Source organism: Siphateles boraxobius, unplaced genomic scaffold (assembly GCF_051911475.1).
Source record: "Siphateles boraxobius isolate OS27281-9 unplaced genomic scaffold, OSU_SipBor_1 19, whole genome shotgun sequence".
Lineage (NCBI taxonomy): Eukaryota > Metazoa > Chordata > Actinopteri > Cypriniformes > Leuciscidae > Siphateles > Siphateles boraxobius.
In genome coordinates this window covers 13,011,416-13,030,956 of record NW_027508799.1, presented here as the reverse complement: position 1 = coordinate 13,030,956, position 19,541 = coordinate 13,011,416, and the positions used below count along the sequence as shown (strand labels likewise).

The window sequence follows — 19,541 nt, the reverse complement described above, 5'->3', positions numbered from 1 at the left end:
TCTTACGGAATCCCGAAGGTTGGAGCCTGCAGTATTCCGTCAGTCATGCATGCTTTGAAGTCATCATAGCTGTTGTGAAGTGGCAGTCTGAGTATTATTAAACATGTATTGGCCTCAGGATATATTCATTTTGTAGTCTGGAGTTCCATGTAGAAACTGGATTTGGGGAGGTTGAGAAAACCAAAGTGGAGGCACTGTTGATGCTCCTGAAGCATCCATTGTTAGACTGCATTCTCCTTCTAAAAACAAGTAAAAAAAAAAAAAAAAGGTCAACAGACAGGATCATGGATATTACAGTGAAATTAATGTACACCATAAAAAGCATTCCGTCGTTTCTAATCAAATTGATGTATTTTCCATGCTGATAAATGTAACATTGAACCAATTAAAATTATAAAAACTTTTTTCCACCATTTTTCAAAAATTGCTAAATCATATTACAATGATTTCATGTGACACCGAAAACTGGAGTAATGGCTCATGAAAATTCAGCTGTGCATCACAGAAATAAATTATATGTTAAAGTATATTCAAATAGAAAACAATTACTTTAAATTGTAATAATATTTCACAATATTGTATTCTTCTGTATTATTGATCAAATAAATGCAGGTTTGAGTATAAGAGACTACTTTCAGAAACATCAAAAATAGGAACGTTTCCAAACTTTTGACCAGTACGGTGCATGTACGTATAGTGCTGGGGAGTTTGACCAAAAATTTATATCACGTTTTTTTTCAATATTATGCCTGTTTCCGGTTTATGACGGGGTTTTTTTTCATGCATAGTCAGGTGTTCAATACATTTTCTACTGGTTGAGGGAGGAATTACTGCAGTAAATTGACTTAGGATGGTATTTTTTACTGTCATTAGTGAATATTGTAGAATAATTCCACACTACAGGTTTGCATGGCCCCAGAAAATTATGCTGTTGTTTACAAATAAGAGCCATTCATGATTCTAATGAAGTGAGGAATCAGAATGCAAAGACAATTGCAGTCAAAAACAGAACTTTTATTTTAAACAACACAATTAAAACAACTTGTAATACTTTTGCTAGTTCAAGTACTAGTCCAGGAACATTACGTGCATTCAAGTAAATATAAAAAGAAAACTTAAACTTGTCTTGCATTGCTTTTGAGGTCTACAAAAAAATAGTAAGACAAAATTATGCAACTTGCGTCAGTTATTCCTTCAAAAGTATTGCTTCGAAACCAGAACAAACATAAAATAAATATAAAGTGCAACTTGGCACACAGGATTATCCTGTATAATGGATGTTCGTGTTGCCGCCTTTGGCGAGAATTTTAGCCCGACAGCACTTACATAAAATGGTTGTTTGGTCGACGTCGGATTTTTGGAAACCAAAAAACCTCCAAACAACAGACCCGGTTCCTCTTTTTGGCACAAGTTGTTCTTCTGTGTCATGTTGTACTAATTCTTCAGCATCCATCGTCCATGTAACGTAACAGAGCACTGCTGTTTGTTTACCCTCACTCGTAGCTGCTTAGAAGTGCAACATTGTAAAGGGTCCGTCTTAAACAGTGTCGCGCAGTGTAACGTTTGTTCCGAACGTTGTGTAATTAAATACACCGGTATGGCGGTTTATTCAAAATCAATATCGTGACAAAAATATAAACCGGTTTTCAGTTTGAACCGGTTTACCGCCCAGCACTACTAAAGCAATAAACAAATATAGCTGCAAGCAGCAACACGGGGCCAAGCCCTTCAAGGCACAGCAAGCAGACCAAGTACTTCTAGCTACAAATACAGCAAGCACAGCAAGCACAGCAGCACATCAATTACAGCAGCACAGCAAGTACTGTAAGCACAGCAGAGCAGCAAGCATTTAAGCTCCAACAGCAGTGCAGAGCCGGAAGAACAAAAATAGCAGAAATTGATAGTACATGTAAATGTATATCAAGTACAGCAAGTACTGTAAGCACAGCAGCGCAGCAAGCATTTAAGCTCCAACAGCAGTGCAGAGCTGGAAGAACAAAAACAGCAGAAATTGATAGTACATGTAAATGTACATCAAGCACATCAAGTACAGCAAGTACTGTAAGCACAGAAGCGCAGCAAGCATTTAAGCACCAATAGTAGTGCAGAGCTGCAAGAACAGAAACAGCACAAATTGAATATACATGTAACTGAAGCACAGAGAGCATTTAAGCACCAACAGCAGTGCAGAGCCGGAAGGAATTGAAATGACAACTTTATACACAATTTTAAAGTCTAGTCTTTAGCTTATGACTTGGTACATCCAATCCTGGTAAAATAGATATCCTCGGATTCGACATGGCGCAAGGAATCGATAGACACCAATTTTATGATTTTGTGACAAACTGTTTACAAGTTACAGCCTCTGAACCAATTTTGGGTCGACCTCGACCCAAAGTTTGCGACATCATAACTTTTTTTTTTTCAGTATAACAAAAAAAAAAGGGGACAGTACTTCTGTGCGGCTCAGTCCGAAGATCATTTGAGCACATGTTTGGAGAAAATTGGACAAATTTTGAAGGAGGAGCAGTGAAATAACTGTTTTACATTCGATCCAATATGGCGGCCAGTCACATTGTTGAAAAATAGCATATGAGATATCGTTGAAATCGGCATAAGACAAGGAATATATTGACATAAAGAAATCAAATTTCAAGCAATGTTAGCAAAAGTTATAAGCGTTTTTTCAAAAAACACTGATATCTCTGGAACAATAGGCGGCGCTGTGATCAAACTTCTCAGGTACCTTCGGGCCATGCTAATGATGATCCATACCAAATTTGGTGAAGAAATTTCAAATAGTTTAACAGATATTGCAAATTATGACAAAATTCTAAATGGCGGACACGTGGTACATCCCATCATGGCAAAACCGATATCCACGGATTCGGCATGATGCAAGGAATCCATAGATACCACAATTATGATTTCCTGACAAACTGTTCAAAAGTTATTGGCCAAAATAGCAATTGTTCATATCTCATGACCCGTATGTGGCGCTATTCCCAACTTTGGCATGGAACCTCAGAACATGCTTCAGATGAAGTGTACCAATTTTCGTTTCAATTGATCAATCTTTGGCCGAGATACAGCCTCTTAGCCAATTTTAGATGGACCTCGTTAAGTTTGCGACATCATAACTTTTTTTTCCCCAGTATATCAAAAAAATCGGGAACAGTACTTTTATGCGGCTCAGTCCGAAGATCATTTGAGCACATGTTTGGAGAAAATTGGACAAAATTTGAAGGAGGAGTAGCGACAAAACTGAATACTGTGGCCACTACTGTAATGGGCAGGGTCTTAATATAAGGGATTGGTTGTGATCAGCATGATGAGTGGAATCAGGTGGACTAAGTTTCATGTCTCTAGATCAAAGGGTTCAAAAGTTATAACCCTTTCAATGTTGATTTTTTGAACTGGTGGTGGCGCTATAGAGTTGGTCCTAGAGGGTCCAAAATTCGTCCAATTACTATTCATTAGCATCACTACAAGTGTGCCAAATTTCATCATTTCCTACTTACGGTTCATAGGGCTGCCATAGACTCCAATTTGCGGAAGAATAATAATAAGAAGAAGAAAACTAACAGATACAATAGGTGCCTTGCCCTTCGGGCTTGGCCCCTAATAAAGCAATAATACCGTATTGTTCAGAATATAAGACAATGTTTTTTTTCTTAGAAATACACCTGAAAACACAGGTGAGTCTTATATTCAGGGTTTAGACCACGCCTGCCACACAAGTCCTGAAAAGTGAAGCCAAAGCATCATCGTCCCCAGGCGGCTGGAAGCAGTATAGGTCATAAACCCCACCTTACCCATGAAATGTAATGGGGCGCAAGTCAAACTAAACTACGGAGCCACTAAAGGGGCGTGGTGGTGGAAATTATTTGGGATGGGAGAATTATTTTTTTAAAATATATTTTGCATTCCCAGGAAAATCTTTTGCATTCCCGCAAAACCTGTTGTGAGCTCAGACAGACACTTAATGTTTAATGTCCCGCTGGCAGTGTGTCAGAGCTCCATCAGTTAATGAAGTGTTTCATGGTGTTTAAACTTGGACTCAAATATAAAGAAATGCGTACAGTGAATGCCTAACTCAAGGCATTCAGTGAAGTTGGCAATATATTCACAATTTTGACCTTCCCGGATCAATATTCGTGAGATAAACACTGTTAAAACACAAATGACACCTATTTACAAATCACAGTTACCCAGACAACGAGCTACATCACAATTTTCCTCAAAACGACCTTTATAATATAAATTTGTCTCCAAGCAGGCAGTTGAGGGACAAATCCGGATAAGGGACCGTCTGCAAAGTGCAAACCCCAAAACCCTTTTGCACATTTGAAGTCTAAACTAAACTCCTAAACTCTTAAAAGCTACATTTCGTGAAACAGAAACAGTAGTATTTTTTTATTTGGTGGATTTGCTTGACTGCCATGACAGTCACCGCAAGTGGAGTGACAAACAATGAAACTGTTCCAGTGCTGATACTAATGTGAGAATATCTCATGGCTGGTCAAGAACCAGACCAAACTGTTTTATACTGGTCAAAACTTTGAAAACATTAATGGTTTTGAAAGTCTCATTAGTTCAGCAGCTGCATTTATTTGATCAAAAATAAATGATAGTAATAGTATGAAATATAACAATTGAAAGTAACGCTTTTCTATTTTTGCACATATTCTAATGTGATGCATACCTTCAACGTCTATAAGCCAGTCTCTCCAGAAGTAGATGGTCTGGTTCTCTTGTAGCCGTCGGTTGCTTCCGACTGGTGAAAAACACACTCCAAACAAAGACGACAAATCTTTTGCCTGAAGTGGCTTTCAAGGTTAGTAAAAGGGTCTTCAAAAACACTAGGCTGACTCTTCATTTCCTCAAGCAGACCCAAGGTTTGTAACCATCCTCAAACCTATAAAACAAGCAGATTAGGGGAAAAATATGGAAGTCACAATTTCAATCATTAAAGGGATAGTTCACCCAAAAATGAAAATTCTGTCAGTATTTACTCACCCTCATGTTGTTCCAACCACGCAAGACCTTCGTTCATCTTCGGAACACAAATTAAGATATTTTTGATTAAATCTGAGAGCTGGATCACTACTCCATAGGCTTCTAAGGGATTGAAACTTGTTCCCCGAAAAGTTATTAAAGACAGTTATTAAAATAGTCCAAGTGACTACATTGGCTCAATCTTAAGATTACCAAGCGACGAGAATACTTTTCTCCCCCAAAAAACCCCCAAAATAACGACTTTATTTCAACTATTCATTTCCTTCTCTGTGGGCCTCTAGTCAGTTAAACTAGTGTGATTGTGTAGAGCTACGTCACACGTAGACTCACTATTGGCCGACGCTGGTCATGTGTGTGATGCGTGTGACGTACAACAAAAGGAAGCTCTATGCTTTTACACTAGTGAACTCACTCTAGGCCCACAGAGAAGGAAATGAATAGTTGAAATAAAGTCGTTATTTTTGCACACAAAAAGTATTCTCGTCGCATGATAAACTTAAGATTGAGCCACTGTAGTCACTTGGACTATTTTAACGATGTCTTTAATAACTTTCGGGGCTGGCAAGTTTCAATCCCTAAGAAGCCTATGGAGGAGTGATCCAGCTCTCAGATTTCATCAAAAAATCTTAATTCGTGTTCCTAAGATGAACGGAAGTCTTACGAGGTTGGAACAACATGAGGGAGACTAATTACTGACTGAATTTACATTTTTGGGTGAACTATCCCTTTAACCCTTTAATAGTACCCTTTAAGACCATTACAGTCTATTTACTTGTTATCTAAAGGAAAAATATGATCACAGATGTTTTTTTAATCATGCCGATTTTTCCGAAGTGAAGTTTAGCCGATGCTAATTTACCTGGCATGTGTGTGTACATTTGTAATGAGCGGAACGCGGTTATATACATATACATTATACATGTTATATATATACACACACACACACACACACAAACACGTGTCTAGTATCTGTAAAACCGCATTTTTCATCTTAAAAATATATCTAAATTACGTCATATGCCCTCAATGAAAAAAAGCCCGGTTCTGTCAACACTGCATTGGCTCCCTATTAAACATCGTATACATTTTTAAATATTGCCGATTACTTACAAAGCACTAAATGGTTTAGCTCCCCAGTACACAGACACAGTCTGTCAGTTCAAAGCTAGAATACACACACATCTCTTTGGCCTAGCATACACACAACACATTATAGACTTCTATAATTCAATGTTAGGCTGCATAGTTTAGATCAGCTGGAACCGGGAACACTTCCCATAAATCCTGATGTACTTGTTACATCATAAGAAGGATGGCGTCTACGCTAATATTTGTCTCTGTTTATCCCGAGGTTTACCGCAGTCCGCCGGATCCAGGCCGTATCCAGATCTCATGAAGGACCTGTGTCTGGACACAACGACAATGCAGTCCTTAAGTGTCACTAGTCTCTCCCTTGTGAGGGCCTCCTTCCCTTTACCTCTGTACTGATAAAACATTGTCAGGAAAATTCCGATTCACGTGGCTACGCAGAAGCAATAAAATAATTCTCAGAGCCACCAGGCACTGTTTTATGCAAATGAGCGGCCGGACACTAATTAAAGGTTTTCTGTTAGAACGGTGTCGTGTTAGCGGCCCCTAAGTTAATAACTATTGATCGTTGCGACGAAAGTGAATCCATCACAACTAACTTTAGCTAGACAACAACTTTATTCTAGAGAACTTTATTCAAAACAATCGCTGTTACTTTAATTTCCTATTATCACTGTAAAGCTGCTTTGAAACAGTCCATATTGTTAAAAACGCTATATAAATGAAGGTGACTTGACTATATCCGTGTGTGAGGCAGACCAAATAATAAAATATTTTATACATCATGGGTGGATGAGATAAATCATGTGTTGATTTTATTAAAGACACTGAACTCATTTCACAGATAAAATGTAGCAAACACGTGTCATTACGTTTTCAAAAACTGTATATCTCTTCAGGAAAAAAAAGAAAGAAAAGAAAACGTATGCCTAGAGCATCTCTTAGCGGACAGTATAAAAGTCAGCATACTTGATGTCAAGGGGTAATCACTTACTGTGCCAATGCAGCACGAGTACGTCCATTTGTGTTGAAACCCAAGGCCGACTGGACCAAGAAATCTCTTTCTTGCAACGATCTGACAGTTCGAAGTGCTCCCATTATGCTCAGGCTGTCCTCTGCCTCACTTATGGCATTGTTTGCCAGTTCTACGGTCTCTGCTTCCTTTATCTAAAACAAGCAGTCACAAAAACAGCTGACTTTTTGGATGTTTTAAAATATGCTGTCTTTAAGATTATGTTCTTAAAAGATTACCTTGAGTAGTTTTTCTTTGAAGGAGTGGTCTCCAACTTCATCAAACACAGCAGGTGCTGTATTCTTCCCACAAAGCTGCAGGAACAGTCATTTGGAAAAAAAGTGTGGTCCAACACCACCATGAATGACACACACTGAAATCATCATGCCAATTAATGCATAAAGCCTGGTGTCAAGAGCTGAAAAAAAACAAACAGATGTGCATATTTTAGGATAAAAAGTTAATCAATTAAAGGTTCCCTTTCTATCAGTAATGTTTGACGTCATGTTGATACTGACATATTGGGGTCTCACTTGGAAGCCCAATTACCTCAGAGAAGTAAAGAAATGACCAATGGATTTTGCATGGCAAGCCACTTCCCCAAACATATGGAGGTATACAAGATGGCGGCCTGCCTTCACTCATTCAGATCTTTGCTTCGCACAGAGCACACAGGTTGCACACAAACAAATAATCATCTCTCTTGCTGACCAGGACACGGTCTCAGCATAGAGCTAACTGAGCAGATGCAGGTTGCCATCTTGTATAATAGTCTGCCATCTAATATACCCATTTGTCTGTGGGAGTGGCTTGCTAAGCTAAGTCCACTAGCCATTTACTTTCAAAGTACCACAAAAGCAATTAGAGCAGACAGCTCTGTATACTCTTGCGGTACTTGTCATGTACCAATCAGTTTGTGCAGTGCCTCTAAGTTTTACAAGCCTAACATCTCCGTTCCCTTCATCAACAAGAGTTACAATTAGGGCTGCATGATAAATTTAAGCATTGATATAGTGATATGCGTATCCGCAACAGTCACATTTCAGGATGTGCGATGTCTAGAATGGGGATTGTGTATCCGTATGGACCAATTGCAAAGTCTAACCATTATAACACAGTGAAAGTGTTCTCTTCTGCGTCTATTTGTGCCAGAGCAACATACACACAAATGTCAAAATGCCAGTCTCAGAAGGTATCCTTGTAAATCGCAGTTGCTTATGTCTTTGTTTGTCAATATTCATCCCAATTGTTCTAGAATTATTAATTCTTTACACATAGAGCTATAAAAGTAATCTCCTGAAGTTCTTATCTCAATATATACAAATCATAAACATACCTTCAGTTGTCCATTAACAAAAAACAATTAAAAAAAAAAAGCTTTCCAATATCCTACAGCCCTAGTAACAGATGTTTTATATACTTACCATGTGTATCAAGCGTTAACTGCCTACACTGTTCAGGCCCCTCAAAGATTTTAGCATGCTGTATTGCCTTCATTAATAATCGGAAATATTCCCTGGAAGGACCTCCTTCATCTACAGCCCCCTCAGACACACCCTCATTGTCAACGAAAATAATATCCAATTTTCCACTTGGGTCAAAACGGTGTCGCTTAAATGCTTGCATGCTTCCATTTAAAATATTTTCTCTGCACACATTTATTTGATTGCTGGTGGGACATCTATTGGAATCCACTTTGCTAACCAGCTTCATTAAAATGGCCTGTAGATTAGCTCTGTAAAAAAAATAAAAATAAATAAATAAAAAAACCTTTCAGCAATGACATAAAATGTTGAATGAAAATCAGGAAATGTATGATGTCAGAATCAATTAAGGTAATGTGTCATTGTACTAGTTGTACTAATGAATAAGTACTAGTATTTAATGAATAGGTACTAGTAACTAATGAATAAGTACTAGTATCTATTGAATAAGTACTAGTAGCTAATTGATACGCACTAGTATCTAATAAATAAGGACTAGTATCTAATGAATAAGTACTAGTATCTAATGAATAAGCACTAGTATCTAATGAATAAGTACTAGTATCTAAAGAATAAGCTCTATTATCTGTTGAATAAGCACTGGTACCTAAATAATAAGCACTAGTCGCTAATGAATAAGTACTAGTACTTAATGGGATATATACTAGTATCTAAAAAATAAGCACTAGTAGCATGAAAATAGAGACTAGTAGGTTAAAATGATTAAATGTTAAAACGGCTTGCCATATAAAACAGCTTGCCATAGCCTTCCTGGTTATGAGCTCCCACACACTGTGATCGCCAGGTGACAGGCCTCACCAGGCTTTCCTGGTTATGAGCTCCCACATATTGTGGTCGCCAGGTTACAGGCCTCACCAGGCCTTCCTGAATGTGAACTCTAGGGTTGGGTACCGAAACGCGGTGCCAATAAGGAACCGGTTCTGACGTAAACGGTAGTAACCAGACCGAATAAGAACGAAAATTTCAGTGCCTGATTTCGGTGCCTGACTCTCTGTGTCATGTGGTGCACACACGCAAGGTCTTTCGCTCTCTCTCTCTCTCTCTCCCCCGTGCGCGCACTATACGGTATGGAGAAAAGTCTGTTCTGTCTCGCATGCGCGCTCTTGCTCGCTCGCTCTAGATTGCGGGAGATTTTAACTAATTTGTGGGCATCAGGGAGCCGTTATCAATATGCGGGAGACTCCCGGAACGTCTGCTGATAGCGAGGGGATTAATGAAGATGCCGAAGACAAAACGCTCCAAGGTTTGGCTGCATTTCACGTGTAAAATTACGCTCAGAACGCCCTCTGTGTTTGCCGATTGTCTGAAGCCATATAGAATCACGCCAATCCATTGGCTGATAGCGCGGGTGCCACCTCAACGCTCTTACGTCGTCATATTATATTAGCGCGCGCGCGCTATGTGGTCCTCAGATTTCTCTGCCGAAAAAGGAAGCTTGTCGGCAGCGCGAGGAGCTTGGCAGTGAACGCAGCGTCTCATTCGCTATTCAGAGAACATAGGTTACAACAGTAACCAGAGACGTTCTCTTTCATAGGTTCACTCAACGCTGCGTAGCGAAGATGCAGTGGGAACGAAACACCAAACTCGCCAAGCTAAGCGCTGCCGTAACTAGTACAACGACCAGTTAATTTACATGACTGGTTCAAGCTGACAAAACATGGGAACCTGGAGCCATGTCGAGATTAGATTACCCTGGTAGTAATCTCTATCAATCTCCAGTATTATTACTAGGGGTGTGAACCTGGAGTGTGAACACTGGTCTCACGGTTCGGTTCAATTACGATTATCATGTCATCGATTCAGTTCAATTCGATATCGCGATGCATCGCGGTGCACTGCATCTGCAATTTAAATTTTTACTTCAAAAGTGATGTGTGCGTGCGCGTGCGCGTGCGCGTGTTCGCCTGTTCGGGAAGTCGCACTGACAGAAACAGTGACATTCCAGTTTAAGTTTCAAGGGAGTAAAGCCTGTTTATGCCATTTAGTAAATTAAATTGTGTCAAATCAATTTTGTTGTAAAGAAATGTACATTTAAAAGCAGCGCTCATTCATCAGTGTATAATGTTACCATAGAGATGCGCGCATCAACCGTCGCCGAGCCCGCTGTTGAAGGTAACGATCATCCATTTATAATCACGCGTAACAACACAGAATAATTGTAATTTGACCATCAGGTTCAGATACTTAAATCAGCTCTATGTGTGCGTGACATGAGCGCGCACAGTGCTTGTCTTCTCCTGGTCGTGCTTACCAGGTTGTTCATTAGAGCCGAAATGTGCCCAGAATAGATGTAGGCTTTTAAAGTATTCGGATCATTTTTATTTACTCGCACTCGCGTCTCGCCTCCTCTCCCATTGTATGCTACCGCGACAAAGCACATTTTTATGACAAATGACGTCAGAAAAGAGTCAGTATAACCGGTTATGGTCTATTACTGAATAGACCATACATATCATGTATCATACATCACAATACATATCATGCTTCCGAAAAATAGAACCAAGAGGCAGCATATATAAAGAGAATAATATAGGAACTAAAATCGAACCCTGGGGAACCCCACACAATAACAGGGCCTTCCGGGATATGCAATCTTTTACACACACAGAAACAGATCTATCCGCAAGATACGAATTAAACCACTCAAGGACATTCCCCTTTAAGCCAACCCAAGATTCCAAACGCTGCAGCAAAATACTGTTGTCCACCATATCAAACGCAGCACAGAGATCAAGAATCATCAATACAGAGTTTTCCCCTTTGTCCAAAGTCAAGAGAATATCATTAAGCACCTTCACTAGTGTTGTCTCAGTGCTATGCCTTGACTTAAAACCAGATTGAAACACCCCAGTTATGGAATTCAACCACACGTGGTCTTGAAGGACATGCCATGCCCATACTTTCTGCCGCGTCTGCATCGTTTAGCAGCAAAGGGAAGTCGCCGCAGGCAGCACGGAATATCCTCCGCAGGCAGCACGGAAGGTCTCAACCGAAACTTGGATGGATAGCAGCTGGGAACGGTTGTAGACCAGCAAAGAGGACGTGTGTTTAACAAAACCCGTTATTAACAATAACATAAATACTAAAACATAGATAGACAACGCCACAGGTAGACGGCATGCCGAATGGGCAGTTTATGAGGTGCAGCTTTATGGTGTTTTCCACCATAAAGTCGTTCAGGATAAAAGTTTTGTTTCCGACCACCTGTACATTGAGTAATGCCCTATTTAATCGCACATCGCCGCTGGCCGTCTGCTTCTCAAGGCATAGGGGCCGAAGATTTTGCTGGTTCACCCTTCTCTAAGGGTCAAATCAAGTGATTTTCCGTCCCTTTATTTCGATCATAGTTTGTCTGGAAGGGCTAATATAGTTCCGGGCTCCAAAGATCTGCTTTAATGTGGTATTGATTCCACCACGCATCCCACACTTTCTGCCGCGTCTGCATCGTTTAGCAGCGAAGGGAAGTCGCCGCAGGCAGCACGGAATATCCTCTGCAGGCAGCACAGAAGGTCTCAACCAAAACTTGGATGGATAGCAGCTGGGAACGGTTGTAGACCAGCAAAGAGGACGTGTGTTTAACAAAACCCGTTATTAACAATAACATAAATACTAAAACATAGATAGACAACGCCACAGGTAGACGGCATGCCGAATGGGCAGTTTATGAGGTGCAGCTTTATGGTGTTTTCCACCATAAAGTCGTTCAGGATAAAAGTTTTGTTTCCGACCACCTGTACATTGAGAAATGCCCTATTTAATCGCACATCGCCGCTGGCCGTCTGCTTCTCAAGGCATAGGGGCCGAAGATTTTGCTGGTTTACCCTTCTCTCGTAGACCCGAACCACCGCGGTGTGGCCAGGAGCAGCCACTCTTACAGGGATAGCCAGCAAAGCTTCCCACGACCGCCAAGTGATTTTCCGTCCCTTTATTTCGACCGTAGTTTGTCTGGAAGGGCTAATATAGTTCCGGGCTCCAAAGATCTGCTTTAATGTGGTATTGATTCCACCACGCTTCCCACACTTTCTGCCGCGTCTGCAACGTTTAGCAGGGAAGGGAAGTCGCCGCAGGCAGCACGGAATATCCTCCAGTAGTGGTGGTGGAGGAAAATCTGAATCTTTATAGTCATTTTAAAAAAGGTCTCAACCGAAACTTGGATGGATAGCAGCTGGGAACGGTTGTATTCCAGCAAAGAGGACGTGTGTTTAACAAAACCCGTTATTAACAATAACATAAATACTAAAACATAGATAGACAACGTCACAGATAGGCGGCCACATACACCGGCGCCATCTTGATTCAACCACACCAATTACTTGATAATTTACTTTAAATAAAATATTATTGTTACCATTGTTGTGTTTTGCATGCTGAATGTTGAAGTGTGTGTGACTCAAGCATGATCCATTGCAAGATTGTCACAAATATAGAGGGATTATATAAACCCAATTAAAAATTTCACAAGGTGTTTAAAGTTACAATATTATTTTTTTTATTTTTTTTGCCGCTAGGGGTCACTAACCTCTTACAATAACAAGGGCATAGATTCATGACGCAGTGATAAGCTCAAGGGAGTTTCAAGGGAGTAAAGCCTGTTTATGCCATTTAGTAAATTAAATTGTGTCAAATCAATTTTGTTGTAAAGAAATGTACATTTAAAAGCAGCGCTCATTCATCAGTGTATAATGTTACCATAGAGATGCGCGCATCAACCGTCGCCGAGCCCGCTGTTGAAGGTAACGATCATCCATTTATAATCACGCGTAACAACACAGAATAATTGTAATTTGACCATCAGGTTCAGATACTTAAATCAGCTCTATGTGTGCGTGACATGAGCGCGCACAGTGCTTGTCTTCTCCTGGTCGTGCTTACCAGGTTGTTCATTAGAGCCGAAATGTGCCCAGAATAGATGTAGGCTTTTAAAGTATTCGGATCATTTTTATTTACTCGCACTCGCGTCTCGCCTCCTCTCCCATTGTATGCTACCGCGACAAAGCACATTTTTATGACAAATGACGTCAGAAAAGAGTCAGTATAACCGGTTATGGTCTATTACTGAATCGATACCGAATCGTCCTCGTCTGCATCGCGATGCATCGTAGAAACGATTAATTTCGACACCCCTAATTATTACATTGTTTGATACAATATTGTTTTATTTGATATTATTTAAATGTGAATATTTATTTTATATTGGTTTATTATTACCATATGTTACTTGTATTTATATTGTTTAAAGATTTAAGTTAATATTTTGTCCAGTTTGGCCCTGTAAATAAAATGGTATTATTTTTTGACAAAGTGTGTGCGGTTTCGTTTTCTTAAGTACCGTTTCAAGAACCGTTTAAGCACCGGAACTGTTTAAAATATACCAAGTAAGTACTGGTATCGGATAAAACCCAACCCTACCCTAGTGAACTCCCACTCACTGTGGTCGCTAGGGTGTAGTTGTGAGCTTTCACATGTCAGGCCTCATCAGGCCTTCCTGAATGTGAGCTCCCACCCACTATGTCTATCAGGTTACAGGCCTCATCTGGCCTTCCTGATCATGGGTAAAATACAGGCCTCAAAACCGGCCTCCTGAATTTAGAGTGATGAAGTACATGCACATTTACTTCATCTATTTTCTTTGTACACTCCGTACCTTCTTAAACCCATACTTATGGTAAGTCACACAACGAAACGTCTTGTGTACTTTCTAAAATCCACTTTTTATGGTCAGGGTCATGCACTGTACGCTTCAGTCCCTTCCTATTTGGCCAGACCCCGGTCTTTCACCTTGGGTCCCACTCTAGATGCGTCCTGTCGTCGAAATATGCTATGACAGACTCCTTTCTCTAGCTAACTTCAACTTTTGATCCAGGCCTTCCTGGACTCAGAATGGCTAAGTTTGCACTTTTGTTTCATGTACTTTCTAAAATCCATATTTATGGACTTTCTGGAAGTAGCTCCACATGGTGTGGTTGTCAGGTTACAGGCCTCGCCCGGCCTTCCTGAAAGTAAGCTCCCACAGGTTGTGGTTGCCAGGTTTCGGGACTCACCGGCCTTCCTGAGTATGAGCTCCCACCTACTGTGGTCGCCAGGTTACAGGCCTCACCCGGCCTTCCTGAATATGAGCTATCACATACTGTGGTCGCCAGGTTACAGGCCTCACCCGGCCTTCCTGAATATGAGCTCCCACATACTGTGGTCGCCAGGTTACAGGCCTCACCCGGCCTTCCTGAATATGAGCTCCCACATACTGTGGTCTACGGGTTACAGGCCGCATGGGCCTTCCTGAGTATGAACTTCCACATGCTGTGGTCCTCAGGTTTCAGGCCTCACCGGCCTTCCTGATATGAGCCCTCATGTACTGAAGCTCCCCACATAGGGGTCATCAGGTCTTAGGCTTCAGAAGACCTTCCTGGTTTTGATCCCTCTTACTTTCTCAGTGTTCAGAATGAGCACTGGGTAGACCCATGGATTGAGTGGACGTCTTCCGTCATTTCTTGAGGTTGAGTCACACTCTCCGGTGAATCCCGTCCCTGTGATCCGGAACTGAATGGTTTCTGCCAGCTTCGCAGGCTTTCGGTTTTTCGGATGCCTTATCCAAGGCAATTTCCGGAGGCTCTGTCTCGGACAGACAGGCAATGGCCAGTCGGTGCATCTTAGTATAGATCACCAGGCCAGCCTGGTGGCATTTCAGGAGGCATGCTCTCCTGAATAGTGACTGACTGGGGTCCCTTGGGTCCCCTAGCCACACTCCCTAGAAGTGACCCCTTCTATTAGGAAGTTGTGGTCCTAAGCCTCTGAGCTGGCCCAGATATTTCCCCCATTAGCTATGTTCTGGCAGTTTCTCGGCTCATTAGCTTGGGCTATGACCGGTAGGGAGTGCTGTCACTGACAGCCCAATGTGACCTTAGGGTGAGTGGTTTCAGTGTTCTTTGAATTACTGGTTCTTGGGCATGCACTCCCCTCAGCATGGCGGAGTGGGTATTTCGTTCCCCATAAGGTCGATGACGTATTGTTAAGTTCCCTTCGAAAGGGAACATCTCAGGTTACGACTGTAACCTATGTTCACTGAGAACAGGGAATGAGACAATACGTCTCCCTGCCATACCTCGGGGCCTGCCTGCAACAGTCCCTTCAGACGATCGTTGTCACGGATCCAGGTTGCGTGCTCATCATTCGAGCTGATGAAGCATGGGCTGTCGCCGGTCAACATGATTGCTGTGAGTTGATACTTGATTTCAGATACTTGAGTTGATACTTGATTTCTCAGGGAACATAGGTTACAGTCGTAACCTGAGACGTTTTCTCTTCATTTAGTTTAAAAAAATTAGCTGCCAACCAATCTTTCACCTCCTGAATACCGGCTAATAGGTTACCGAAATATTACTATTTGACTGTTTCACCGAAAATAAATCTGTACGTCATACGCGGAGCAGTGAAAATACATATCATGCTTCCGAAAAATAGAACCAAGAGGCAGCATATATAAAGAGAATAATATAGGAACTAAAATCGAACCCTGGGGAACCCCACACAATAACAGGGCCTTCCGGGATATGCAATCTTTTACACACACAGAAACAGATCTATCCGCAAGATACGAATTAAACCACTCAAGGACATTCCCCTTTAAGCCAACCCAAGATTCCAAACGCTGCAGCAAAATACTGTTGTCCACCATATCAAACGCAGCACAGAGATCAAGAATCATCAATACAGAGTTTTCCCCTTTGTCCAAAGTCAAGAGAATATCATTAAGCACCTTCACTAGTGTTGTCTCAGTGCTATGCCTTGACTTAAAACCAGATTGAAACACCCCAGTTATGGAATTCAACCACACGTGGTCTTGAAGGACATGCCATGCCCACACTTTTTGCCGCGTCTGCATCGTTTAGCAGCAAAGGGAAGTCGCCGCAGGCAGCACGGAATATCCTCCGCAGGCAGCACGGAAGGTCTCAACCGAAACTTGGATGGATAGCAGCTGGGAACGGTTGTAGACCAACAAAGAGGACGTGTGTTTAACAAAACCCGTTATTAACAATAACATAAATACTAAAACATAGATAGACAACGCCACAGGTAGACGGCATGCCGAATGGGCAGTTTATGAGGTGCAGCTTTATGGTGTTTTCCACCATAAAGTCGTTCAGGATAAAAGTTTTGTTTCCGACCACCTGTACATTGAGTAATGCCCTATTTAATCGCACATCGCCGCTGGCCGTCTGCTTCTCAAGGCATAGGGGCCGAAGATTTTGCTGGTTCACCCTTCTCTAAGGGTCAAATCAAGTGATTTTCCGTCCCTTTATTTCGATCATAGTTTGTCTGGAAGGGCTAATATAGTTCCGGGCTCCAAAGATCTGCTTTAATGTGGTATTGATTCCACCACGCATCCCACACTTTCTGCCGCGTCTGCATCGTTTAGCAGCGAAGGGAAGTCGCCGCAGGCAGCACGGAATATCCTCTGCAGGCAGCACAGAAGGTCTCAACCAAAACTTGGATGGATAGCAGCTGGGAACGGTTGTAGACCAGCAAAGAGGACGTGTGTTTAACAAAACCCGTTATTAACAATAACATAAATACTAAAACATAGATAGACAACGCCACAGGTAGACGGCATGCCGAATGGGCAGTTTATGAGGTGCAGCTTTATGGTGTTTTCCACCATAAAGTCGTTCAGGATAAAAGTTTTGTTTCCGACCACCTGTACATTGAGAAATGCCCTATTTAATCGCACATCGCCGCTGGCCGTCTGCTTCTCAAGGCATAGGGGCCGAAGATTTTGCTGGTTTACCCTTCTCTCGTAGACCCGAACCACCGCGGTGTGGCCAGGAGCAGCCACTCTTACAGGGATAGCCAGCAAAGCTTCCCACGACCGCCAAGTGATTTTTCGTCCCTTTATTTCGGTTTGTCTGGAAGGGCTAATATAGTTCCGGGCTCCAAAGATCTGCTTTAATGTGGTATTGATTCCACCACGCTTCCCACACTTTCTGCCGCGTCTGCAACGTTTAGCAGGGAAGGGAAGTCGCCGCAGGCAGCACGGAATATCCTCCAGTAGTGGTGGTGGAGGAAAATCTGAATCTTTATAGTCATTTTAAAAAAGGTCTCAACCGAAACTTGGATGGATAGCAGCTGGGAACGGTTGTATTCCAGCAAAGAGGACGTGTGTTTAACAAAACCCGTTATTAACAATAACATAAATACTAAAACATAGATAGACAACGTCACAGATAGGCGGCCACATACACCGGCGCCATCTTGATTCAACCACACCAATTACTTGATAATTTACTTTAAATAAAATATTATTGTTACCATTGTTGTGTTTTGCATGCTGAATGTTGAAGTGTGTGTGACTCAAGCATGATCCATTGCAAGATTGTCACAAATATAGAGGGATTATATAAACCCAATTAAAAATTTCACAAGGTGTTTAAAGTTACAATATGATTTTTTTTATTTTTTTTGCCGCTAGGGGTCGCTAACCTCTTACAATAACAAGGGCATAGATTCATGACGCAGTGATAAGCGGAATCATGGATTTTTTTCATCATGCTGAAGGATGTAAGAATGAAGTATGAATGAGTGAAAAACATTCATGTTTTTAACATGACTGTGGTATAAAGCAGGGTGCGATTGCTAATGAGAGACAGATATCAGCGCCACACGCCACACACGGATATAACAGTTAAAGGAATGAGGACATTAATTCTACCGAACTACCCGCAAGAGCTGAAATACTACTCACACAGGTAAGTTTATTTGACGAATTAAACTTGTGAGGTAACGCAGCACTGTTTCACTTGGTCTAACGTTACACTATCATACTAAACAGCATTTGAGTGTGTTGAAAGTTATAATGTTATTCTATGTGTTAGTTTGTTGGCTATATTAGACTAGCAGTAAGCTAGATCAACATTAGAATAACATACTGATCATATTCTAACATTTTATCATGTTGAGCTATTTAACATTTATTTGTTTTATGTACATTTGCTCACCTGTCTAATAAAGCACATGCAAGAGCGGCGTCTATGTCAAGTCGAGATGCCGCGAAGCACTCGGCATCTCGAAAACGCCACGCCGATATTGATCCTCGTTGCCTCGCTGCTTGCCATGGTCCATAATGTTTGAACAAAACAACAACAGCATGCCGCTAAATATTACGCAGTTGTCCACATGTGTCGCCATGGTTACTATAGCAGTACAAGCGGAAACCAGGGATAACGTAGATATTATGTCATTGAGAGGTGCCAAGTGACAAGGGACACTTGTCCCAAGATTTCCCAATAGTTGTGGACAACTATTTAAAATTGTTAAATTGAATTTCTCTGAATTTACAAATTCTTGGAAACATTTTGGATAATATAAATATATAATTGAAAGAAATATATAACGTGGTTTTTGGACATTTTGATACAAAATTCTTACATATTGTAGTTTAAAGACACCTAATAATTTATAGAGTTGGTCTATTTTGTATTGACATTTAAAGTAGTATGAGGAGTAATGCTTAAAAACATACACTTAAATAATCTAAATTGTGTCATGTTTTTCTATTTCAAGTCTTCTGCAACCAATGTAAAATTTAAGTTGTAAATGAACAGCAGTTTCAATTGCAAAGTTGCATTTCTTTATAAATTTAGCTTCTTTATAAATGTGGTCCAAACGCTCAGTTTTGTCAACACCCTTGGTATTACATCTAAAATTGTATTGGTTTATTTTCAAATAGTTGTGTTAACACGCCTGTTATTATTTCAGACCAGGTTCAGTCACATTCCCCAACATGTTGGAACAGGAATGCAAAATGATGGGAGGACTGCTCAACTGACAGCTCAGGTTTTGTTATTGACTGTTATTTGCTAACCAAAAAAGTAACATACATTTCCAAACTCTGGTTTCTGTTATCATCTGTAGGTGCAGTTAGA

At 41.0% G+C, this 19,541-nt stretch overlaps 1 long non-coding RNA gene across 1 annotated transcript; it reads right to left on the bottom strand.

The window, feature by feature from the left end:
- Window positions 1–6,977: 6,977 nt before the first annotated feature.
- Window positions 6,978–8,861, bottom strand: LOC143741505 (uncharacterized). The gene is made up of 3 exons (XR_013205092.1): window positions 8,545–8,861; window positions 7,360–7,538; window positions 6,978–7,275 (listed from the first exon to the last, which is right to left on the bottom strand). It is a non-coding gene; the product is annotated as an uncharacterized LOC143741505 (long non-coding RNA).
- Window positions 8,862–19,541: the final 10,680 nt, after the last annotated feature.